The sequence below is a fragment of the Peromyscus maniculatus genome, chromosome 21 (genome assembly GCF_049852395.1).
Source record: "Peromyscus maniculatus bairdii isolate BWxNUB_F1_BW_parent chromosome 21, HU_Pman_BW_mat_3.1, whole genome shotgun sequence".
NCBI lineage: Eukaryota > Metazoa > Chordata > Mammalia > Rodentia > Cricetidae > Peromyscus > Peromyscus maniculatus.
In genome coordinates this window covers 57,099,367-57,125,994 of record NC_134872.1, presented here as the reverse complement: position 1 = coordinate 57,125,994, position 26,628 = coordinate 57,099,367, and the positions used below count along the sequence as shown (strand labels likewise).

Here is a 26,628-nt window from a genome sequence, read left to right as displayed (position 1 = left end):
AATTTTTCATTAATAATCAAAAATTAGTCTTTGAGTCTAGATGTGGTAGCTCAATCCTGAAATATTAGGATTTGAGAGGTTATTGCAGAATAATTACCCTGATTTCAAGACTAGCCAGACTATGGAGTGAGACCATGACTCTCCATGCCAAACACAAGACATAGACATATTTGCCTGGACACAGATCAGAAAGACAAAAGAACCTTAAAAATATACAGAAGTGTTTATAGCTAAAGCCTTTCACTAAAATAGATTTTTAGACCTTTAATATGTATCATCTTATTGTATTGAATTAATTGTATTGAAATGAATTGAATGACCTCCAAAATCCCATCTTCATAATACATTGCCGGGTGAAATTAGGTTTGTTATTATTTATTCTATACTGTATCATTATATTTAAAGCTCATTTCATGATAAGCTTTTCCCACACTCTCTTTGACACTATTCCCAGCAAATCACTGTGGTCTGGCCAAGACTTCTGACCAAATCTACCTTCAGGGAAAAGATTGGTTCCCCATTCTTTACTATGAGTAGCTAAGAAACATTTTTCAAATTTTGTTACTTCTGGGAGACTTCCCAAGAATGAAAGTTATAAACCATTCCGGAGACCTTAAAAGTGACTTGCCTTGAATCAAAAATAAAATATGAGGTTGATATAAAAGAAAATAAAGTTGGCATTTGACTGTCAGTTCCCAAAATGATGAAGTGTTTTCTAAGTGAGTGATGGGAGAACCACAGAGGCTGTTTGTTCCCTGCTTCCCGCGCAGAGCGTGGCCAGCACTTCCCCTCTTTGTGGCTGGATCTTGAAATGTGTCTTTCTTTCAGCTTTCCAGGCTTCTTGTTCTTCCCATTTGTTCCGAGAGTGACAGCAAGACGGTATTATAAAATGAGAGAATGGAGAGGGAGGGAGGAAATGAGAGGAGAGAATGGAGAGGAGAAACGGTTGTTAGAAGATTTGTCTGCCAATATCCGTGCTTGCTGAGGTCTTTTTCTTCTAGCTAGAGGGGGAAATGCCATTCTCTTTTCCCAAGCAATTATAGGCCCCAAAGATTGAAACTTGGTATATAGCTCTTTAATCTCAGCAGATATTTATGGTTAAACATTAGACTTTTAGGATTCCAGATGTCAGGGTATTAAAATATAAAGGCACAGTAGAGTCTCAGAAAATATTAGGCTGTGGGATATGTGGCTGCAAGGGACTTTTATCCCAAGCAGAGGAAGATAGGCTTCCAGTGGTACTTTCTGACACCCGAAGAGCAACTTTGATCCACCTCACTTTCTCACTCTCTTTGGTCTCCAGGCAGTACAGCATAACACTATTTGATTGCTTTCCAGAGTGGTCCAGGCTATGAGTTGCAGTGATTTTCATGTGTGATTTCTACAGGATGATATGCAAAGGAAGTAGTACACTGAGGATTATTTCTTTACCTTTCCACAATCTAGACACTGATTGTTTCTCTCTTCTACTCTTCCATTCATGACGATGACTACCACTGTCTCTGGCTCCCTGCTGAGTCCATTAGATTAATTATCTCATTTGGTGACATGAACATGATCTGTCCTATGAGATCTATACTCTTACTGCCTCCATTTTATAGGTGCAGAAACTGATATGAAGATATTGGGTCACTGCCCAAGTCATGTAGCTAATTAACGAAAGATTCAGGACCAAGCAGTGTTCTTAAGTTGAACCTACATTGTTGCAGTACTATAAGGGTTTTCTCCTTTCCTACTGCTTGTTCTTCTGTGCAGTCTCTCTTAATCTTCCTGTCTTCTCACAGACAGAGCTCAAAATAAAGCAAACCAAGTCAGTGGTTATTCTAGCAACTATCCACTCAACCTGGTAAGAATCATAGTTACTCTCTGCTCTGTGCCCCCTTTTGTAGCATTCTGTATTTGTGACAGGTTATAAACACCTCCCTTATATTTTCAGTTGTGAGCCTTGCCTTTAACGGCTAAGCCATTGCAGAGATGACCGGCCACTGTCGTGGGTAGCCATTCCAGCTTGGATCTGGAAGTTCTAAGCCCCATTGAGACTCTGGCAACTGCCATGCCTACGAGGCGGGGCCAGGGGAGGCGCGTGGAGACCCAAGAGCTGGATGGACCAGGCTCTCTCTGTGCGCGCACCGAGCAGAGCTCCAGAGAACATTGCTGGACTGTGATACACCTTCCCCAGACTCTGCGACCTACCTATCACTTAATTTGTGAGTTACGCCATTAAATAAATATGCTTTTAACTACATGGAGTGGCCAAAATAATTTCTCAGTCAGTAGAGCATGAGACTCTTTTTTTGTTTTTTTTTGTTTTTTTTTTTTTTTGTTTTTTGTTTCTAATTTTGTTTATTGCTTTTTTTTTGGTTTTATTATTATTATTATTATTATTATTATTATTATTATTTTACAACACCATTCAGTTCAACATAATAGCCACAGAATCCCCTGTTCTCCCCCTCTCGCCCACCCCTCCCCCCAGCCCACCCCCCATTCCCACCTCCTCCAGATCAAGGTCTCCCCCGAGGACCGGGGTTGACCTGGTAGACTCAGTCCAGGCAGGTCCATTCCCCCCTCCCAGACCGAGCCAAGTATCCCTGCATAAGTCCCAGGATTCAAACAGCCAACTCATGCAACGAGCCCAGGACCTGGCACCAATGCACAGCTGCCTCCCAAACAGATCAAGCCAAATGACTGTCTCACCCGTTCAGGTGGCCTGATCCAGTTGGGGGCCCCTCAGCCTTTGGTTCATAGATCCTGTGCTTCCATTCATTTGGTTATTTGTCCCGGTGCTTTATCCAACCTTGGCTTCAACAATTCTCGCTCATATAAACCCTCTTCTTACTCACTAATTAGACTCCCAGTGCTCCACCAGGGGCCCAGCCATGGATGTCTGCCTTCAGATTCCTCAGTCCTTGGATGGGGTTTATGGCACCACTATCTGGGTGTCTGGCCATCCCATCACCAGAGTAGGTCAGTTCCTGCCTTCTCGCGACCATTGCCAGCAGTCTTTTGAGGGGGTATCTTTGTGGATCTCCGTGGGCCTCCCTAGCTCTCTGCTTCCTCCCCTTCTCACCTTCTCATGTGGTCTTCATTTACCATGGTCTCCTATTCCTTGTTCTCCCTCTCTTTTCTTGATCCAGCTAGGATCTCCCACTCTTTCCCTCGACTGTCGCCCTTCATTGTTCCCACTCATGACCAGGCTATTCATGTAGATCTCGTCCATTTCTCCGTGTCTTTTTTTGGGGTCCCGTTTTCCAGGTAGCCTCACTGGTGATGTGAGTAGCAGTCTAGTCATCCTTGTTCCACATCTAGCATCTTCCTATGAGTGAGTACATACCATATTTGTCTTTCTGAGTCTGGGTTACCTCACTCAGGATGATTTTTTCTAGATCCATCCATTTGCCTGCAAACCGTGTGATGTCGTTGTTTTTCTCTGCTGAGTAGTATTCCATTGTGTATATGTGCCACAATTTATTTATCCATTCTTCAGTTGAAGGGCATCTAGGTTGTTTCCAGGTTTTGGCTATTACAAACAATGCTGATATGAACATAGCTGAGCAAGTGCTCTTGTGGTATGATTGAGCATTTCTTGGGTATATGCCCAGGAGTGGTATAGCTGGATCTTGGGGGAGATTGATTCCCAATTTTCTAAGAAAGCGCCATATTGATTTCCAAAGTGGTTGTAAAAGCTTGCATTCCCACCAGCAGTGGAGGAGAGTTCCCCTAGTTCCACATCCTCTCCAGCATAAAGTGTCTTCAGTGTTTTTGATCTTAGCCACTCTGACAGGCGTAAGGTGGTATCTCAGAGTTGTCTTGATTTGCATTTCCCTGATGATTAGGGAAGTTGAGCAATTCCTTAAATGTCTTTCAGCCATTTGGGATTCCTCTGTTGAGAATTCTCTGTTTAGTTCTAAAGCCCATTTCTCAATTGGACTGTTGGTCGTTTTGATGTCTAATTTCTTGAGTTCCTTATATATTCTGGATATCAGTCCTCTGTCAGATGTGGGGTTGGTGAAGATCTTTTCCCATTCTGTAGGCTGTCGCTTTGCCTTGTTGACCGTATCCTTTGCTCTACAAAAGCTTCTCAGTTTCAAGAGGTCCCATTGATTGATTGTTTGTCTCAGTGTCTGCGCTACTGGTGTTATATTTAGGAAGTGATCTCCTATGCCAAGGCGTTCAAGACTATTTCCTACTTTTTCTTCTAGCAGGTTCAGAGTAGCTGGATTTATGTTGAGGTCTTTGATCCACTTGGACTTAAGTTTTGTGCACGGTGACAGATATGGATCTATTTGCAGCCTTCTACACGCTGATATCCAGTTATGCCAGCACCATTTGTTGAAGATGCTTTCTTTTTTCCATTGTATACTTTTGGCTTCTTTGTCAAAAATTATATGTCCATAGGTGTGTGGGTTAATGTCAGGGTCTTCAATTCGATTCCATTGGTCCACATGTCGGTTTTTATGCCAATACCAGGCTGTTTTTATTACTGTAGCTCTATAGTAGAGCTTGAAGTCGGGGATTGTGATGCCTCCAGAAGTTGTTTTATTGTACAGGTTTCTTTTAGCTATCCTGGGTTTTTTGTTTTTCCATATGAAGTTGAGTATTGTTCTTTCCAGATCTGTGAAGAATTGTGTTGGTATCTTGATGGGGATTGCATTGAATCTGTAAATTGCTTTTGGTAAGATTGCCATTTTTACTATGTTAACCCTGCCTATCCATGAGCATGGGAGATCTTTCCATTTTCTGAGATCTTCTTCAATTTCTTTTTTCAGGGACTTAAAGTTCTTGTCATATAGGTCCTTCACTTGCTTGGTTAGTGTTACCCCAAGGTATTTTATGTCATTTTTGGCTATTGTAAAGGGTGATGTATCTCTAATTGTCTTCTCAGCTTCTTTGTCCATTGTATATAGGAGGGCTACTGATTTTTTTGAGTTGATCTTGTATCCTGCTATGTTGCTGAAGGTGTTTATAAGCTTTATCAATTCCTGGGTGGAATCTTTGGGGTCACTCAAGTATACTATCATGTCGTCTGCAAATAGGGAAAGCTTGACTTCTTCCTTTCCAATTTGAATCCCCTTAATCTCCTTATGTTGTCTTATTGCTCTGGCTAGAACTTCAAGTACTATATTGAATAAGTATGGGGAGAGTGGACAGCCTTGTCTCATTCCTGATTTTAGTGGAATTGCTTTGAGTTTCTCTCCATTTAATTTGATGTTGGCTGTTGGTTTGCTATATATTGCCTTTATTATGTTTAGGTATGTTCCCTGTATTCCTGATCGCTCCAAGACTTTTATCATGAAGGGGTGTTGGATTTTGTCAAATGCCTTTTCTGCATCTAGTGAGATGATCATGTGGTTTTTTTCTTTGAGTTTGTTTATATGGTGTATTACATTGATGGACTTTCGTATGTTGAACCACCCTTGCATCCCTGGGATGAAGCCTACTTGATCATGGTGGATAATTGTTCTGATGTGTTCTTGGAGTCTGTTTGCCAGTATTTTATTGAGTATTTTTGCATCAATGTTCATGAGGGAGATCGGTCTGTAGTTCTCTTTCTTTGTTGCATCCTTGTTTGGTTTAGGAATCAGGGTAATTGTAGCCTCATAGAAGGAGTTTGGTAATGTTCCTTCTGTTTCTATTATGTGGAACAATTTAGAGAGTATTGGTATTAACTCTTCTTTGAAGATCTGGTAGAATTCTGCGCTGAAACCATCTGGTCCTGGGCTTTTTTTGGTTGGGAGACCTTTAATGACTGTTTCTATTTCCTTAGGGGTTATTGGACTATTTAAATAGTTTATCTGGTCTTGATTAAACTTAGGTATGTGGTATCTATCCAGAAAAATGTCCATTTCTTTTAGGTTTTCCAGTTTTGTGGAGTAGAGGTTTTTGAAATATGACCTTATAATTCTCTGGATTTCCTCAATGTCTGTTGTTATGTCCCCCTTTTCATTTCTGATTTTGTTGATTTGGATTCTCTCTCTCTGTCTTTTGGTTAGTTTGGATAAGGGCTTGTCTATCTTGTTGATTTTCTCAAAGAACCAACTCTTTGTTTCATTAATTTTTTGTATTATTCTCTTAGTTTCTAATTTATTAATTTCACCTCTCACTTTGATAATTTCCTGGCGTCTATTCTTCCTGGGAGACTTTGCTTCTTCTTGTTCTAGAGCTTTCAGATGTGCTGTTAATTCACTAGTGTGCGATTTCTCCAACTTCTTTATGTGGGCATTTAGTGCTATGAATTTCCCTCTTAACACTGCTTTCATAGTGTCCCATAAGTTTGGGTATGTGGTGTCTTCATTTTCATTGATCTCTAGGAAGTCTTTAATTTCTTTCTTTATTTCTTCCTTAACCCATTGGTGATTCAGTTGAGCATTATTCAGTTTCCATGAGGTTGTAGGTTTTCTGTAGTTTTTGTTGTTGTTGAAATCTAGCTTTAAACCATGGTGATCTGATAGAACACAGGAGGTTATTCTGATTGTTTTGTATCTGTTGAGATTTGCTTTGTGGCCAAGTATGTGGTCGATTTTAGAGAAAGTTCCATGGGGTGCTGAGAAGAAAGTATATTCTTTCTTGTTAGGATGGAATGTTCTGTAGATATCTATTAGGTCCAATTGGGTCATGACATCGGTTAAGTCCTTTATTTCTCTGTTAAGTTTCGATTTGGGAGATCTGTCCAGTGGTGAAAGTGGGGTGTTGAGATCTCCCACTATTAATGTGTGGGGTTTTATATGTGGTTTAAGCTTTAGTAATGTTTCTTTTACATATGTGGGTGCCCTTGTGTTTGGGGCATATATGTTCAGAATTGAAACTTCATCTTGGTCGATCTTTCCTGTGACGAGGATGTAATGTCCTTCTTGATCTCTTTTGATTGATTTTAGTTTGAAGTCTATTTTGTTGGATATCAGGATGGCTACCCCTGCTTGTTTCTTAAGACCATTTGATTGAAAAGTCTTTTCCCAGCCTTTTATTCTTAGGTAGTGTCTATCTTTGAATTTGAGATGTGTTTCTTGTATGCAGCAGAAAGATGGGTCCTGTTTTCGTATCCATTCTGTAAGTCTATGTCTTTTTATAGGTGAATTAAGTCCGTTGATATTAAGGGATATTAATGACCAGTGATTCTTCATCTCTGTTATTTTTGGTGGTAGTGTGTGTGTACTTCTCTTCTTTGGGGTTTACTGTTGTGGCTTTATCTATTGCCTGTGTTTTCACGTGTGTATCTGACTTCCCTCGGTTGGAATTTTCCTTCTAGTGCTTTCTGTAGGGCTGGGTTTGTGGATAGGTATTGTTTAAATCTGGCTTTGTCTTCGAATGTCTTGTTCCTTCCGTCTATGATGATTGAAAGTTTTGCTGGGTATATTAGTCTGGGCTGACATCCATGGTCTCTTAGTGTCTGCATTACATCTGTCCAGGTCCTTCTGGCTTTCAAAGTCTCCATTGAGAAATCGGGTGTTATTCTGATGGGTTTACCTTTATAGGTCACTTGGCCTTTTTCCTTGGCTGCTCTTAATATTCTTTCTTTATTCTGTACATTTAGTTGTTTAATTATTATGTGTCGAGGGGACTTTTTTTGGGGGTCTAGTCTGTTTGGTGTTCTATAGGCTTCTTGTATCTTCATAGGCATTTCCTTTTTTAAGTTGGGAAAGTTTTCTTCTATAATTTTGTTGAATATATTTTCTGTGCCTTTGAGTTGGTATTCTTCACCTTCTTCTATCCCTATAATTCGTAGGTTTGGTCTTTTTATGGTGTCCCAGATTTCTTGGACATTTTGGTTCATGACTTTGTTGGCTTTAGTGTTTCCTTCGACTGATGGAACTATTTCTTCTACTGTATCTTCAATGCCAGAAATCCTCTCTTCCATCTCTTGCATTCTGTTGGTTATACTTGCATCCGAAGTTCCTGATCTTTTACTCAGGTTTTCTATTTCCAGCATTCCCTCTGTTTGTGTCTTTTTTATTTTTTCAAATTCCCTTTTCAGTTCTTGGACTGTTTCCTTTGTTTGTTTCATTGCTTTTTCATGATTTTCTTTCAGTGCTTTATTGTTTTCTTCCAGGATTTTAATGTTTTCTTCCAGGACTTTATTGTTTTCTTGGAGGGCTTTATTGTTTTCTTCTAACTTGTTTGCCCTTTCCTCTAGTTGTTTACAGCGTTCTTCCAATTTTCTTGTCTTTTCCTCTACACAAGCCTCTACCTTCTTCATGAAGTTACTCATAAGGCTACTTTCTTCTGCTTCTTCCAATTTTTGGTGTTCAGGTCTAGATGTTGGAGGCGAGCTAGGTTCTGGTGATGCTGTATTGCTCTTCATTTTGCTGTATGTACTTCTGCTTTGACGTCTGCCCATCTCCTTGTGGTTCCTTCTTGGTCTTATCAGTGGACTTGTTTCACAAAGAGCTGACAGACTCAGGAAGACTCTCTCTCTTGTCCAAAAGGGAGTTCTCTTGTCCAACTCTTTGGTCCAGAAGGGAAGTCAGGGGCAAGCTCTGGTCCAGAATGGCAGTCGGGGACAGGCTGGGAGCTGGGGGCCGGTCTCTAAGTCTCAGGAAGTGGCTGGGGTCTTGGGCAGATGGGTGTGGGGGCAGGGCACGGAGACTGCAGGGGCTGCCGGGGGCTTGGAAATGGGGATCCCTCCCGGTGGGGCTAGAAGGGGAGCTGCCCGGTGGCCAGAACCCGGCGCCAAGCTGGGCAGGTCCTCCCGGGGTGGCTGGTGGCCAGGGATGGGGTCCGGGTTGGACCCGGGTACTCACCTCTGGTCCAGAAGGGAAGTCGTCGGGGGCAGGCTGGGAGCTGGGGGCAGGTCTCTAAGTCTCAGGAAGTGGCTGGGGTCTTGGGCAGATGGGCGTGGGGGCAGGGCGCGGAGACTGCAGGGGCAGCCGGGGGCTTGGAAAAGGGGATCCCTCCGGTGGGGCTAGAAGGGGAGCTGCCCGGTGGCCAGAACCTGGTGCCAAGTTGGGCAGGTCCTCCCGGGGTGGCTGGTGGCCAGGGATGGGGTCCGGGCTGGACCTAGGCACTCACCTCTGGTCCAGAAGGGAAGTTGTCGGGGGCAGGCTGGGAGCTGGGGGCCTGTCTCTGAGCATGAGACTCTTAATCTCAGGTTCGCGGGTTCGTGCCCCACGTTGGGCGCCAGATATTGGTGAAATTATTTTGGCCACTCCACGTAGTTAAAAGGATATTTATTTAATGGTGTAACCCACAAATTAAGTAATAGGTAGGTTGCATGGTCTGGGGAAGGTGTATCGCAGTCCAGTGGTGGTCTCTGGAGCTCTGCTTGGTCAACCTCCACCATTCAGCATCCAGGCACAGAGAGAGCGCACAGATAGAGTGCACAGAGAGAGCACTGGCCCATCCAGCTCTTGGGTCTCCAGGCACCTCCCCTGGCCCTGCCGTGTAGGTGTGACAGTTGCCAGAGTCTCAATGGGGGTTGGAACTTCCAGATCCAAGCTGGAATGGCTATCCACTACAGGCCACACTAGTGGAAGCCCATGAACTGTGGACTGATGGCTGTGGAGCCCCCGTGGGACTAGACTAGGCCCTCTGGATACAGGAAATGGTTGTTTGGCTTGAACTGTTTGGGGGGCATCCAGGCAGGGGGATCAGGATCTGTCCCTGCTGCATAGGCAGGCTTCTGGGAATCCGGTGCCTGTGGTGTGATGCCTTGTGCAACCTTGGTGCAGTGGGGAGGGGCTTGGACCTGCCTAAGCTCAGTGTGCTGGGCTTTGCTGACTCCCTGTGGGAGACCTTGATTTGGGGCATGTGGGGATGCGGGGTGGCTTGGGAGAGAGTGCTGGGGGGAGGGTGGGAAGAGGGAGAAGGGAGGAAGGGAGATCTGTGGGTGGTATGTAGAGTGAGTAGAAAATTTCTTAATAAAGAAAAATGAAAAAATAAAATACTAATGAAAAAGAAAAAAAAACAACCCCCCAAAAAACAACAACAACAAAACACCTCCCTTTATCCTTACGACACACTTAACCTGTTGTCAGCATTGTTATTCATCTTAAAATATTTGGAAATACAGGGTTTTAGAGAAATTAACTACTTTTTTCACTATATTACAGAATGTTCAGAACCCAAATTTAATTCTATACTTGTTGTACTCAAAAGCTTGAGCTCACAGCTACTACTGGATAATTATGATGTGACTTTTATCATCTGGTGAAAACTCCACACAGAGCTGTGTTTAACTGCATAATTCACATCCTCTCCCTTTATGTGGAAGTAAATACATTTTTAGGTTTTCAAACCATCTAACTATCAATTATAACTACCATGTAGTAACAACCACAAAAATCTCATTTTGTTTCTCTTCTTAATCTCTATATGATATAAATATGTATTTACATATGGCTATTTTCACCAGGTACAAAATAAATGTTCTGTATCATAGCCAAGAAAACAAATGTTTTTATGGCTAACCAAGGAGGCTATATGACAATAATGGAGTAGTTATTAAATCATAGCTTTAGTCATGGATTAGAATTTCATTTTGGAAATTCTCAGTAGCTTCCTTCCATTCTCAGTGGGTTAATGTAGGTATAATTTTAAGTTGAGTATTTTATCCAGTATTCAGTGACATCAAGGTGCATGCACTGATTGAATGTGCAAGGGGAGGTGTTAAGGTAGAATGAGACTGTTCCTGTTCTCATATAGTGGGACAAGTGGGCCAGACTGTGATACGACCTGCAAGGATGCAGTTAAATCAGCACCCTAAGGAGATCATAGATAGCCAAGGATATGGACGAAACATTAGGAAAGAAACAGAATTTATAGTGAGTATAGACCACTGTGTGAAATGCTAAAACAGTTGGAGAAAGAACAGAATGGTATGAAATACATCCAAGGTGTTGCACTCTAAAAAATTTAATTTTATTTTATATGTGTGGGTATTTTGCTTCATGTATATCTGTATACCATATACATGCAGTGCCCACACAGGCCAGAAGAAAGCATTATATCCCCTGAAACTGGAGTTTGGGATGGTTGTGAGCCATCATATGGGTGCTTAGAATTGAACTCCAGTTTGCTGCTGAATGAGCAGAAATTGCTCTTAAAACACTGAGCCATCTCTCCAGACCTAGATGTTGCACTCTGGAACTCAGAAACTGTGATTCTCTGCACAAGATAAGCAAAAGATTGGCCCATCAACACTATCATTGAGGATTAAAAGCTTTCAGTGGGGCCTGTATTTCTTTCTCTGAGCATTTATGAGGGCAACGAGGGAGATTTTCTTCAGTTGGTGTTGCTACCAGTAAGGCATCCATGCTCCTTTAAACAGCCACCCACCCATGATCCCAAAGCAGCCTTAAAGTACTCATCGGGCCATCATGAAGAAAACAGATATGTAATAAGAAGGGGGAGTTGAGAAGAGAGTGGGAAGCAGCAGGAGATAGACACCAAAGAATATCATTGAAATAGGTTGTAGATGTAACCAACCGTCTTATTAAATAAGAAACACAGAAACAATGTAAAAGAGAAAGCCGAGAAGTCAGAGCTCAGAGCTAAAATCTCACCCTTCCTCCTGCTGTCCCAGCTTCGCGAAAAGAGACCTACTTCCTGTCGGTTCGTTTCTTTATAGTATGTTGTTCTGCCTTCTCATTGGTTGTAAACCCAAACACATGACTGCCTCGTCACTGTCTGAATGTACAGCCCCCTAGGTCTTAAAGGCATATGTCTCCAATGCTGACTGTATCCCTGAACACACAGAGATCTTATGGGATTAAAGGCGTGTGCCACCACCGCCACACTCTTGCTATGGCTCTAATAGCTCTGACCCTGAACACACAGATATCTATGGGATTAAAGGCGTGTGCCACCACCGCCACACTCTTGCTATGGCTCTAATAGCTCTGACTCCCAGACAACTTTATTTATTAACATACAATCAAAATAATAATTCAGTACAATTAGATTACTACCACATTTCCCCTTTTCTATTTTAATAAAAAGAAAAAAAGCAAAAGGTTATAACTAACAAAAGAAAAACTATATACAAAAGTACAATAACTATATACAATATATACAAGTAATAAACACTTAAACAGGTATTTGACAAATCAGAGAAAATAATTCCATTATCTATCCTATTTTGGTAAATCCAAGATGTATCTAATGCACTTTGTATCCTAATTAATTTTCAACTATAACTAACTAATCTTCAACCATAACTAACTAATCTTCAACTCCCTCAGAGACCCAAGAAGGGAATAATATTAGCTAACAAAAATAAAAACAGGAAGTGCATGCAAGCAACTTCCAAAAAATTTTTGTGAGTTGACAGAAACAGCCAGCTGCCTGGGCAGTCACCTGAGGTTTCTCCGCAGTGTTGGGGCATCATCTTCAGCCTATAGGCTTAGTGTATCTGACAGACTCATTTGTGAAGTAGGATGTACACAAGGTCAACAGTTCAACCTCACATTGGGTGAGAGCAGTCCACGTACCAGAAACACCTGAATTCCACTAGTGTCCTGTCATGATTCAGGATTTTAAATTCTGGAAATTGTTGACAGTTTTTTAATTCAGCTGTCCATTCTTCTTGGCTGTGTATATATGGCTTCATCTCAGCATCCCCTTCTTCTCCACATCCCTCTATTAAATGCCAGTCTACTTTTGAGAGGCATGAGCTTTCAGCTGCTGTTCCATTGTACAACAGAATCCATCGGCCCTCTGCCTGTTAAGCTGCCTTCGAAGAAAAGGGCACCGTACCTTTTCCGGATGCGAAGGCCACTTCAGGGATGGGGCCATATTGTCCTGGCCTCAGAAGATGCCTTTTGATAAAGCCATAACCACACTTGTTTTGGCAAGAATCAGTAGTCCCTTGTTTCGTGATCTGTCTGTCCATTTTGTCCTGTTGATTCGAGGATACTTTGTTGTCCAGTGGCTAACTTTTGCCAGAATGAAAGTTGACTCCATATGCAGTTTCTTCAATGCCCATATTTTCTCTAAAGTAGATTGGTACTGCCAGGAGCCGACATGTCTCAAAAAAGAAAAATTTTCTAAGTTATTAAAACATTGTAAATGCCATATTCTGTAGATCTCTGAAGGGTTTGAAGATGACCTGTCTAAAACATCTCTGCTCAATTTTTAAAACATATCTAATATGACTACAAGTTCTATGATAATGTCTAACTACTAGCTTTCATTTCTTTATATCCTAATAGTTGATAATAATAACATTCAAGGATCAGAAATTTGCGTTACATTGTTAAATGGATGGAATAAATACAATTAGAAATATACATATAACATTTTCTAACAATATCAGTTTCAAATTTGTGTACAATATAAAACAATTCAATCCAATGTAAAGTATTTAAAACTAGTAATTGTCTTTTTCTTTTCTTTCTTTCTCTTTCTTTTTCTTTTCTTTTTTTTTTTAAACAAGAACCTTAAATCTAATCTCCTTTGCTTAGCCTTTTTCCTAACCCTTGACAATAACTTGTAACCAACCCCTCTAAACACTGAAAATTATCCCAGACCCAAAACCCATTAAAAAGACCAAAAAACCACCCGCCCCACACCACCTCTTTGGGAATGTGGGCGTCGTATTCTTAAAATTGCTTCCTGCTGGGTATGGGCGAAGTTTTCTTTATCCTGAAAGAAAAATTTTAGGTTAATTGTCAAATTCTAGGAGAGGTAACTATATCCTTCATTATCCAGTCTGTGTATAATGCCAAAGTTCAGGGTTTATCTCAAGTCCTTATTCAAGTAGTCTTTGAGACTGGATCATCTCAGCTAGTCATCTCAAAATTGCTCTGAGCACCTTGTAGTTCAAAGCTGATCTATGGATGATGTTTGTCAGCTTAATGATATTATTATTGTCCAAGTGGAATTGTTGTTGTTGTGGGGCCCCATCTTCTTTCTGGAGACTTCAGTTGATGTTAGGCCTGGCCATGATTTCCTGCAGAAAACTGATAAGAGACTCGAACACAAAAACATATATATGCAGCTAGCCTTTTTTCTAGAATTAGTTAGTACTCTATGTGACCATACATATCTTAACAAAGTTTAAAATGTATATATATATTAATCTTGTAAATTTTGATATAAAATTTGTACTTTGAGAAAAGTTTAAAGAATCAGAATAGAATCAAAGAGTTGAGATTAGTAATAGAATAGTCCCTTAATTAATTTTGCTTTTGTCCTGTACCATAGCAGAAGATGGCTCTTATTCTGGCATGATACAGGGAGTTTGCATTTTCCTTTTAACAACATGCTTGAGTTTAAAGAAGGAGAGAGCCATTCTCCAACTCCAAAGTCAGCTTTAAATTTTAATTGAACTGGGACTATTAGAAAACCAATAGTGTTAAATCTTTAGAGAAAAGCAGAAACAAACATTTAGGAAGACATAAAATTTTTTAGATAATATATACCCATACACCGTTTCACTCTGTTTCTTGGGATAGATGATTTGTCACTTTTCTTCAGTTGTCTCATTTGTCCAGTGTTCTTCAGATTCCTTAACCTTCATTCTCCTAAAAGACAAAAACAAAAACCTTTCCCCAAGACTAATTTTGGGGATGTTTCCTTTTGACAAGTTATTATCTGATTAAATGAAAAGGCATGTGTTATTGATACAAGTTAGTTTAAATTGGATGTTCATGCTGGTTAATGAACTATCACCTCCTCAATTAAGAGGTCTCTCTTGTTCAAATCGAACCTTTATCAATTTTGACGGTACCCACAGCTTATCTTCTCCTGTAGAAACAAAAGCAAAACCTCGTCCCCAATGTAATACATACCCTGGTTTCCATTCTGAGGTCAGCACATCCTTAAAGTATATAGGCTGATTTAATTCTGTAGTTTTTTCTATTATCCAATGTCTCTCTGCAGCTGTTGTTCCTTTCTCATTGGCATTCAGAAAATTCAAAGTTAGAAGAGCATTATGCAGTCTATTTCTGGGGGTTTTTGTTACCCATTTCTGTTTATTTAGCATATCCTTTAGAGTTCTGTTTGATCTTTCTATAACTGCTTGACCTGTAGGATTATGTGGTATGCCTGTAATATGCTTTATATTGTAATAAGCAAAAAACTGTTTCATTTTAACAGAGACATATGATGGAGCATTGTCAGTTTTGATTTGTGCAGGTATACCCATGATGGCCATAACTTCTAGCAAATGAGTGATTACAGAATCAGCTTTTTCAGAACTCAAAGCAGTTGCCCATTGAAATCCTGAATAAGTATCGATAGTGTGGTGTACATATTTCAATTTTCCAAATTCTGCAAAGCGAAACACGTCCATCTGCCAGATCTCATTTCTCTGAGTACCCTTTGGGTTACATCCTGCTGGTAATGGCGTCTGATTGTAGAAGGAACAAGTAGGACATTTCTTTACTATTTCTTTGGCTTGTTGCCAGGTTATGGAAAAATCCTTTTTTAAACCTTTACTATTGACGTGATGTTTTTTATGAAATTCTGAGGCCTCCAGCACATTTCCTATCAATAATTTATCAATCTCATCATTGCCTTGTGCTAGAGGGCCTGGCAGACCAGTATGGGATCGAATGTGAGTTATATATAAAGGATGATTCCTTTTCCTGATTGTATCTTGTAATTGAATAAATAGTGAAGTTAATTCTGAAGCATCAGGGATAAATTCTGCAGTCTCAATATGTAACACCACTCTTTCAGCATACTGAGAGTCAGTTACTATGTTGAGAGGTTCTGAAAAATCCATTAATACCAACAGAATAGCATACAATTCTGATTTTTGAACTGAATTATACGGACTTTGAACCACTTTACTTAAATTTTCTGATTTGTAACCTGCCTTTCCTTGTTTGTTGGCATCTGTATAAAATGTACGAACTCCAGATATGGGTTTTTGCCGTACAATTCGAGGCAAGATCCAATCAGCTCTCTTTATAAGATCAATTCTATTGCTTTTGGGATATTTGCTGTTAATTTCTCCCAAAAAATTACTGCAAGCTCTTTGCCAAGGTTCACTTTCTGTCCATAATTTTTCAATGTCCTCCTTAGTTAATGGTACGACAATTTCTGCTGGGTCTATGCCTGCTAATCGACGAAGTCTCAGTTTTCCTTTGTAAATCAAGTCAGAGATTTTTTCCACATAAGTTTTTAATTTTTTATTTGGTTTATTTGGTAAAAATATCCATTCCAATATAATATCTTCCCTCTGCATTAATATTCCAGTAGGAAAACGCCTAGAAGGTAAAATAACCAAAATGCAATCCAGCTTTGGATCAATACGATTCACGTGTCCTTCATGCACTTTCTTTTCTACCAAGGCTAATTCTTTCTCAGCTTCAGGTGATAATTCTCTTGAACTATTTAAGTCCTTGTCACCTTCTAAGGTTTTGAACAAATTAGTCAGTTCATCATTTTTTACCCCAACAATAGTTCATAGATGAGAAATATCTCCAAATAATCTTTGAAAGTCATTAAGAGTCTGTAGTCTATCTCTCCGAATTTGCACCTTTTGGGGTCTAATTTTTTGTAGCTCTATTTTATATCCTAAATAATTAATAGAATCTCCTCTTTGTATCTTTTCAGGAGCAATTTGTAATCCCCAGCAAGGCAAAATTTTCTTTACTTCTTCAAATATTATTTCTAAAGTATCTGCATTTGAGTCAGCTAGTAAAATATCATCCATATAATGATAAATTATAGATTTAGGAAATTTTTTACGTATCACTTCCAATGGTTGCTGTACAAAATATTGGCACAGAGTTGGGCTATTCAACATTCCCTGTGGGAGGACCCTCCATTGAAATCTTTTAACCGGTTGAGAATTATTATAAGTAGGCACTGTAAAAGCAAATCTTTCTCTGTCTTTTTCTTGTAAGGGTATTGAAAAGAAACAGTCTTTTAAATCAATAACTATGAGAGGCCATCCTTTTGGTAACAGAGTAGGCAAAGGCATCCCAGATTGTAGAGAACCCATTGGCTGAATTACTTTGTTAATTGCCCTAAGGTCTGTTACCATTCTCCATTTACCAGATTTCTTTTTAATAACAAATACAGGAGAATTCCAAGGGCTGGTTGATTCTTCAATATGCTGAGCATTTAACTGTTCTTCTACCAGCTCTTCTAAAGCCTGGAGTTTCTCTGTTGTTAAAGGCCATTGCTGAACCCATACAGGCTTGTCTGTTAACCATTTTAAAGGTAGAGCTGTTGGTGTCTTTGGAAGATCATCAGTTATTGTGCCCTGTTCTTGTATAATATGGATGGCTGGTGACCACTCATTAGAACAATATCTTTTAATATTTCTCTCAGTAACATGTGCTAGTTTATGATTTGTTTCTGAGATTGGAGGGATGTTAATCTGAGTATTCCATTGTTGCAACAAGTCTCGACCCCACAGGTTCATAGTTATGTTAGCCACATATGGTTTTAATTTTCCTCTCTGTCCTTCTGGACCTATACATTCGAGCCATCTTGCACTCTGTTTCACCTGAGATAATGTCCCAATTCCTAACAGTTGAACGTTTACCTCCTGAAGAGGCCAAGTTGGATGCCAAAATTCTGGTGCAATTATGGTAACGTCCGCACCTGTGTCTACCAGACCAGACAACAAAACACCATTTATTTTTATTGTTAATTTTGGTCTTTGTTCATTAATAGAAGTTTGCCAAAAAATTTTCTTTGTTTACTCCTGAATTTTCTATTCTCTCTGTTTCATCATCCTGACCAGCATGATTTATTCCAATAGGCATTTGGTTATTTAATCGCTCTCCAGAGCAGGCATTTCCTCTATGGCTGCAGGAAAGGTTTGAACTGGATTTGCACTGGGGGCCTGCCTGAGGCCCCTCTGGGAGTTTCCCGAAGACTGAGGCAAAGGATTACCCTGTCTGTTCTTTGTTGATCTACATTCGTTGGTCCAGTGTTTTCCCTTACCACACCTTCTGCATACTCCAGAAGGAAGGGGCATTCTGTTGCCATTGTTCCTTGAAGAAACATTGTTTCTGGGAATGACCTGTCTACAGTCCCTTTTCAAATGTCCTTGCTTTCCACATCCAAAACATCTAACACTCCTCAAACCTTTTGAAATTACTTCTCCTACCCATGTATCATCATGCTCATCAGCTTCAACATTAATTGTTTCTCTAATCCAATCTTCCATAGGTGCAGATCTTGCCCTTAATGGCCTGATTATTCTTTTGCATGCTGCATTCGCATTCTCAAAGGCCAAAGATTCAATTATTGCCTTACTAGCTTCTGAATCCGAGACCGTTCTCTTTACTGCTGAAGCCAGTCTTTGTAAAAAATCTGTAAAAGACTCTTTTGGGCCTTGCATCACCTTTGTAAATGACTCAGATTTTTTTCCTGGTTCCTCAACTCTGTCCCATGCACTCAAGGCTGCCGTTCGACATAAAATTAGGGTTTGGACATCATATAAACTTTGTGTTTGTGCTGAAGCATATTGGCCTTCGCCCATAAGCTGATCCTGGCAAACTTGTATTCCTTTATCCCTCCATTGTTTTTCTATATTTTTAGCCTCCTCCTTAAACCAAGTCAGAAATTGAAGTCTCTGGCTGGGTTCCAGAACACCTTGTGCAAGGTCCCGCCAGTCCTGTGGTACTATCCTATTATATGTTGACCAAATGTTTAACATTTGCTTTACATATGGGGAATGCATGCCATAAGATACTATTGCCTCCTTAAACCTTTTTAAATCCAACATTTCAATTGGAGCCCAAGTATTTTGTGTAGCCATTTGATCAGGCATCTGCTGTACGGTTACAGGATAAATTAAGGGTGACTGTGTGAAAACAGGCTTTCTTTCTGCAACCTTATGATCCCGACTTGAAACAACTTCACTGTTAATTTCTTCTGTCTGAATTTTTACAGGTTTAACAAGTTCTTCTAAAGCTGTTATCCTGGCACTTAAATTGACTATCTTTTTAAATATTAAAATGTGGATTATTATAGTGATAAGGTGCATAATTCCACCAATACTAATATTATATAGTTGTTCCATTGCCAGACTGCCTAAAATTTCGAACAAAAACCAATTTTCTTCCAATGTACACATAAAACCCATTTGTTTTTTAATGTGGAAAAAAATTCTCTTTTAGATAGTTTCCTTTAAAATATCTGATATATTATGACTTACCAAATCTGCGTAGAACAGTAGAAATTCGAGGGGATTTTCAAAGCAGCCACCTAGTGTCCCAGGTGTAAATCCAAAGAGAAGAGAGAGAGAGAGAGAGAGAGAGAGAGAGAGAGAGAGAGAGAGAGAACAAGAAAGCGTAGCTGGCTAAAGTTTAAATGCAGCCACGTGTTCCCTCTTGTGCCGAGTCAAGGCTTGGGTCTGACTTCCTTAAGCTCCGACCACGTGCGTTGGCTTTACAGGCAGGGCCCTGTTCGGCAGGGCAGGTCTGAGTTGTTTGTAGCACCGGCTTTAAGCAAGCAGGATTTAAGCAAGCAGCTCACCGATAGTCCAGCCTGAGGTCAAGCAGAACTAGACCCAGGCTAAGAAGCCGCTGCTTGGACTAAGAAGCCGATCGCCGCCGGCCGCCGTGGGCCGCCTGCCGCCCTTGCGGGAAAGCGGACCTGCCGCCAAGCCAAGCAGTTTTTAATGGATTCTTGTCACGTTGGGCGCCAGATGTAGATGTAACCAACCGTCTTATTAAATAAGAAACACAGAAACAATGTAAAAGAGAAAGCCGAGAAGTCAGAGCTCAGAGCTAAAATCTCACCCTTCCTCCTGCTGTCCCAGCTTCGCGAAAAGAGACCTACTTCCTGTCGGTTCGTTTCTTTATAGTATGTTGTTCTGCCTTCTCATTGGTTGTAAACCCAAACACATGACTGCCTCGTCACTGTCTGAATGTACAGCCCCCTAGGTCTTAAAGGCATATGTCTCCAATGCTGACTGTATCCCTGAACACACAGAGATCTTATGGGATTAAAGGCGTGTGCCACCACCGCCACACTCTTGCTATGGCTCTAATAGCTCTGACCCTGAACACACAGATATCTATGGGATTAAAGGCGTGTGCCACCACCGCCACACTCTTGCTATGGCTCTAATAGCTCTGACTCCCAGACAACTTTATTTATTAACATACAATCAAAATAATAATTCAGTACAATTAGATTACTACCACAATAGGTTTTGTATGTTCATGAAATCCCATAATGTGGCATATTATTTGTATTAATATATGCTAATACAAATAATGGATAAAGGCAAATAAATAAATAAATAAATAAATAAATAAATAAATAAATAAATAAATGGTCTGCATAAGGAGGTAAGCATACACATTGTATTTAAACAGCAGATGTGTCCCTGCCTTCTGTGATGGAGCTTTGTGCTTTCAATGTGAAGCAGTTGCTCGCTTCCACATCTAGGATGGTGTAGACAACTTTTTAAAACAGTTTTATTAAATAAGAAACACAGAACCAAATGCAGTGGTGCAAGCTGTAGAGATCAGAGTAATAGCCGCCAGCTAATCTTAGCTTACCACCTTGCCATAGCTTCCTAAGAGAATTTCTTCCTGTCTAACCTGCACTTTTACTGCCTTCCTGTTCTGCCTTCTCATTGGCTCTAAGCCCAGACACATCACTTCCTCATCACTGCCTGTCTATAAAGACCTCCAAGTCTCTATAGTTGGTACTGGGATTAAAGGCATGTGCCACCGTGCTTGGCTGTGTCCTTGAACACACAGATACTCTGCCTGCCATGTCTTCTGATTAAGGGCATGGACTACCATGGCCTGACTTCTGTTTAAGGCTCACTATGACCTCTGATCTCCAGGCAAACTTTATTTATTAACATACAAATAAAATATCACATTTCATCACAAATAAATATCACCACATGTAGCAAGAATCTTGAATGGTCTTATTAATAAAATCAAACCTGGGGCCAGTTATTGGGGTGAATGCTGGAAGATCAGAGAAGCAGAACAAGCCACAGCTACCTCAACCACAGGACGGGTCTCTGTATCTAGATGATCTGCCTTTGTCCATCATGTGGCTCTCTCGCTTCAGCTGTCATGCTCTCTTCCCATGGTCGTGCCAGTCTGCAATCACACCAGGCTACAAGGGCCTTGAAGGCAAAGAAGTTGTGATTTTTACTACAATTTCTGTGTCTTAGTTCCTTTTCCTGTTTCTATGACCAAATACTCTGACAAAAACAACTTGAGAAGAACGGGTTTATTTGAGGCATAATTTCATCACTGCAGGCAGTCAGGGTGCCCAGAACCTGAAGCAGCTAGTCTCGTTATTTCCACAGTCAAAAACAGACAGCAGAGAATTAACTAAGCCCTGTTTCTCAAGTTTTATACAAACTAGTATTCTCTTCCTAGGAAATGGTGCAACCCACAGTGGGTGAGTCTTCCCACATAAATACAGTCAAGGTAATTCCTCACAGACCTGCACAAGGGCCTTTTCTCCAGGTGATTTTAGGTTTTTCAAGCTGACAGTTAACACTATCACATTCTAGAACACAATATATGTTTAGTACACACCAAAAAAATGACTAATAAATAAATTAATGAAAAAATGTGAACAATTCAAGATTATTTTGCCTGGCAACTATTCCACAAAATTTACTGAATTGATATGATTGATATCTTTTAACATTTTCAAGGCTGTTCCCACAATCACTGAACTCAGGAGACTGAAAAACATGTTCCACCATCAAATCAATTATGAAGACTGTATTCACATTTTAGAGATTTAATGTGTATCTTAAAAAAAGAAAGGTTATAAGTTGTGCAATTAAATTAAAAACTACTATTTAATTTTGTATAAACTTTTTGACTGGAGAGTACTTGTTTATTCTTGTAAATAGTGTACTTAAAAATGAATTTGGGGGAAATATTGTCTCATATCAATCTGTTCATCTGCACACATTTGGTCAGAAAGAAATTATAGTGTTATAGTGTCCTGTATTTGGATCAGTTCAATCAGTTTCATTCTTCATTCACTACACAGTGGCTTCTTATATTTCCTAGTATTTCAGTCTTAATGTCTAGGATCTTCCTTCTGTAATTTCAACCAACTGACCTAATTTGTTTTCTAGTATAGCAGTATTTTGTTGTTGAATTCTTTCCCATTTTTTCAGATATTCAAAAACAATAAAACGGAGAATTTATGGCTAACTAATATCTTTTAAGTAGGCAGTCTAGAGACTAGAGAAATGGCTCAGCAGTTAAGAGAGCTTGCTGTTCTAGTACAGGATTTAAGTTTGGCTCCCAGCACCCACATAAGACAGACACCTGTAGCTCCCATTCCAGGGGATTCACAGGCACCAGTACATGAACTCACACAGGCAAATACACAGACACAAAAATGAAAATACTGTATAAATCGTGAAAAGCACAAAGTCTAATACCTTCCAGCTGGAACCAACAATGGGTTAGGTTTAGTGCTTCTCAAGACTGTTATAATCTTATTATAATAAAATATACATTGCATGAAATTTACAACTTAACCACTTTAAGCATTTAGTTCAGTGGTATTAAATGCATTCTTCACGTCATGCAAATATCACTACCATCCATCTTCATATGTCTTTTCATCTCATAAAATACAAGTTCTGCACCCATTAAACAGTAACCCCCTTTCCCCTTCATCCCCAGCAGCCATCATTGTATTTAATGTTTGTATGACTTTTTCTACCCTAAGTGACTTAGATAAATATGACCACATGTCTTCTATCAATGACTCATTTCACTTAGAATAACGTTCACAAGGTCCATACAAATTGTAGTAAATTGTAGGATTTACTTCTCTCTGAAAGCCAAATATTCCGTTCATCTGCCCATGGACATAGGATTCTTCTTACATTATAGCTACAGTGTATCATGCTACTGCATCAATGGCATACACATACCTCTTATAGATTTTGTTTTAAACTCAATTGGACACATATGTAAAGAATCATATGATACCTCTATTTTTATGGATTTTTGAGGAAACATTGCATAAAGTTTTTCCCACAGTACCTATACCATTTTATATTCTCATTCCCAGAACACATGGCTTTATCTTTGTCTATATTCTCACTAACATCATTTCTCTCCCATATTAGGGATCCTAGAGGAATGAGGTGCTACTTCACTGTGATTTTGATCTGTATGTCCTCATTGACTTCTGGTGTTCAGAGTATTTTCATGTGATTATTGGCCATTTCCTATCTCTTCTTTTAGGACATTCTTTGCTTATTGTAAGATGTTATTGCTTATTTGCTTAAAGTGTTTCTTTTTTATTTTGCAAGTTCTCTATACATACTGGATACTTTTTCAGTTTGGGGTGGCATTTGTTTGTTTGTTTTGAGACAGGGTTTCTCTGTGTAGCTTTGGAGCCTGTCCTAGATCTCACTTTGTAGACCAGGCTGGACTCAAACTCACAGAGATCCGCCTGGCTCTGTCTCTTGAGTGCTGGGATTGAAGGCGTGCACCACCATTGCCCGGCTTGGGGTGACTTTTTAAGCGGTTGATACGATTTTTTGATGAACATTTAATTTTCCATGAAGAGCTTGTTTATTTTGATTCATAAATTAATGTCAGTTTGAGATCCTTCAGTATCATTTAAAACATTCTAGTGATACACTAACATGTGGAATAAGTTTTTAAAATTATAATCAGTTCATCAGTGTTTTTGACAACATGTAGCAATTAAAGTTGAAAAATGACCCATGCAGCACGATATAACCAACAGACTTAAAGTCAATCATAAAATAGTTTAAAATTTCTCACATGTAGGTTTTAAGAAATTTAAAACATGCAAAATAGGTGAAACTAAATTTAATAACATCATTTAGTTCAACATGATCAAAATAATCTTAAATCAATATAAAATTAGAATAGTTTGCTTTCTGCCTTTCATAGTATGTAATTTGTTATCTGTAGTTGTGGCTGATCTCAATTCACAAAATATAATTTCTAATCACACAACCAAATTAACAAGACCCAAAGTCACCATGTCTTAGCGAATTCTTATACAGTTAGAGTAGTACATTTGGAATAGCTTTACATGAAGCTTTACATTGAATTTTGTAATTTTACTATTGAATGTAATTTTATGTACTTACCTATCGCCAAATGTGAAAAATCTAGTACAGAGTTATAGCTAAAAAATCAAAACAATTATCTTTTATTCTTCATAAGTCATGTCTGTTACATACATTCAGTTACCCACCCTCATACCTAATATTTAGCCTTTGTTGTTCTTTTTTCTACATGTTCTACCCTATCCACATGCACACTTTTTATTTATATACATATAGTATTGGGTAAATTCCATATATGAGGGAAATGTGGATTCTTTTCTTCCTGAGATTATGTGAGCTTGCCTAATAGTATATATTCTAAGTTCATCCATTTCATTCTATTTTGTGATTGTATTCCATTAGAGCTGGACACTATCCTATTGTATATACATTTATAATTTTCACTATTACTTTCATGATAGACAGCTGATTCTAGTTCTTTGCTATATTGAACAAATCAGCAAGAAACATGGGCATGCGGGTGTCTCCACTGAAGGGTCTGGGGTTCTCTGAGGATATGCCCAGGGCTGAGGTGCATTTTCATAATCCACATCTAGAGTTCACAAACTTCACCATAAAACTCTCTGGTATAATACACAGAATTACATATACATTGTTTCAAATGTACTTAAATATTCTGTGATCACTAAATTATGCTTTACATCTTAAATATTTAAATTTGTGTACAATTTGAAATTTAATTGTCATATTCCACCAGTCATAGGACACCATGTATGATACGTATAGCCTTCTTCCTTGTTCTTGAGGGATATATGATAGACAGTTGATTTAATTTTCAAACTGTGAGCTTGTCTTCATCTCTGTTAAACTATGTTTTTACAAATGAATTGTCTGAATTAGACACACACTGTATTTCTAGCATTAAAAAAAGTTTCAGAATTAGATAATTTGTTTAATCTAGACACCCAAATCAGCCAATGAAAGGAAGCAGCTCACCTACTAGCCTTGGGTTGTTTGCCATTCTGGAGAACTACCATGGAAACACACAATCCTCTAAAGAAATAATGGAGTTTTCTGAACTCAGGAAGTTTCCATGATAAAAAAGTAAGCAATCCTTTATGAGAAAAACCCACTCACTTTTCCAAACCTTGCTGATGAGAAGCACTAATATCAATATTCTCCAGAGGGTTATGTGTGTACACATCTGTACACCCATGTGACATGTATGTAGACACATTCATATCCCACTGGCATGCTTGCAAACATTTTAATCGAAGGGAATAATTGGATAGTCATATCATAAATAAACACTTCTTCCTTGCTAAAACAATAACAAGAAACAAGTTAGTGAATGACACAATGTTGTGTTGTTTCAATATTATGGACCTGGAAAGACTATTTTACTTGGTTTTCAGTCTCTCTTTTTTTTATAAAAGCATGTAAAAGAAAGGAAAAATGAAGAAAAATTATCTTCCTAGATCTGCCAGCCAATCTCTGTGCTCTGGAATTAAGGACCCCCAGAGTCAATTCTTTTTGCTTTACCTCATCCACAGAAGACATATTGATAACAATTGAATTTAAGTTTCTGAGAGTAATTTCAATGGATAAAGAGAGTTGAAATTAATTTTTATGTTGCTATGGATAGTGATAGTTTCCCTTTGGCATAATGCTGAGGACACAGTTTTGGAATTCTGACAATGACCAAGTTAGCATATCCACACATTCAAGCTGTAGTCTCTTTCTACTTGAACAGGTTCGGGGCAAAGGAGGAGATCCCAGGGCTAGACAGAATATATGCAAAAGCATCAGCCTCATGCCCTAACAACTACTAAGCACTATAGGACACTTGTTGACTACTCCCCAACTGCCATCACTGGTTCCTTGTCATGGCTCTCCTTGGGATGAGCCTTAGTTAGCTCTTGCATTTAGTTTTTGTTGCTACTACAGCAAAACACTATCACACTAGTGTCCTGAAATAGCACTGATATACCTTCATGTAGCCCAAGAGGAAAGAAGTGTGGTGAGCTTGTCTCATTGCAATTCTGTGTAGGTAAAGTTGATACCACATTCTTCAGTTTGTGGCTATGAATCTACTTTCAATCCATTAGGCTCTGGAACAGATTCAATTCCATGTGGTTGTAGGACTGACAGGGTCAGTTCCTATCTACACATAGGCTGAAATTCATGCTCACCTTTTAAGGTGTTCCTTGCTTGGAGTTCCTGCTATTTTTAATGCATGCAACAAGACTGTGCTTGCTCTATGCTTTTAATTTTCTTTACTTTCTCTTCTACTGCTCCAATTTCAGCCAGGAAGTTTTCTCCTAAATGCTTTTTGTCCTATATAATCTCCCCCACTGTGAGATCTGTAGCCTTAAATTGGGCATGGTGGAACACATTTATAAATCCCAGAGACCAGGAGGCTGAGGCAGGGGGATTGTGAGTTTCAGGCTAACCTAATTACATAGTGACATCCTGTTTCAAACAAACAAGACTTGCCATGGTCACATATTCAATCTATGGAATTAAACACCCTGCAAGAAGGGGCACGCTGTACTTCTTTGCAAGTATTTAATGTTAGCTACACAAGGAGAAATAGTAAGGACTAAGGGATAGGAATGCTCGAGCTATCTGTGCAAGATGTTTCTGTTTTAGGACAGAAGTTAGCATTTATTCACCTTATTTCAGAAGCACTGTAGAAATAGGAAGGACCTGTC

General features: G+C 39.3%; 1 protein-coding gene across 11 annotated transcripts in view; it reads left to right on the top strand.

Annotated features, from left to right (window-relative positions):
• Pkhd1 (PKHD1 ciliary IPT domain containing fibrocystin/polyductin) overlaps nucleotides 1-26,628 on the top strand; it is a 483,551-nt gene that overhangs the window by 355,574 nt on the left and 101,349 nt on the right. The gene's annotated exons all lie outside the window — the stretch shown is intronic.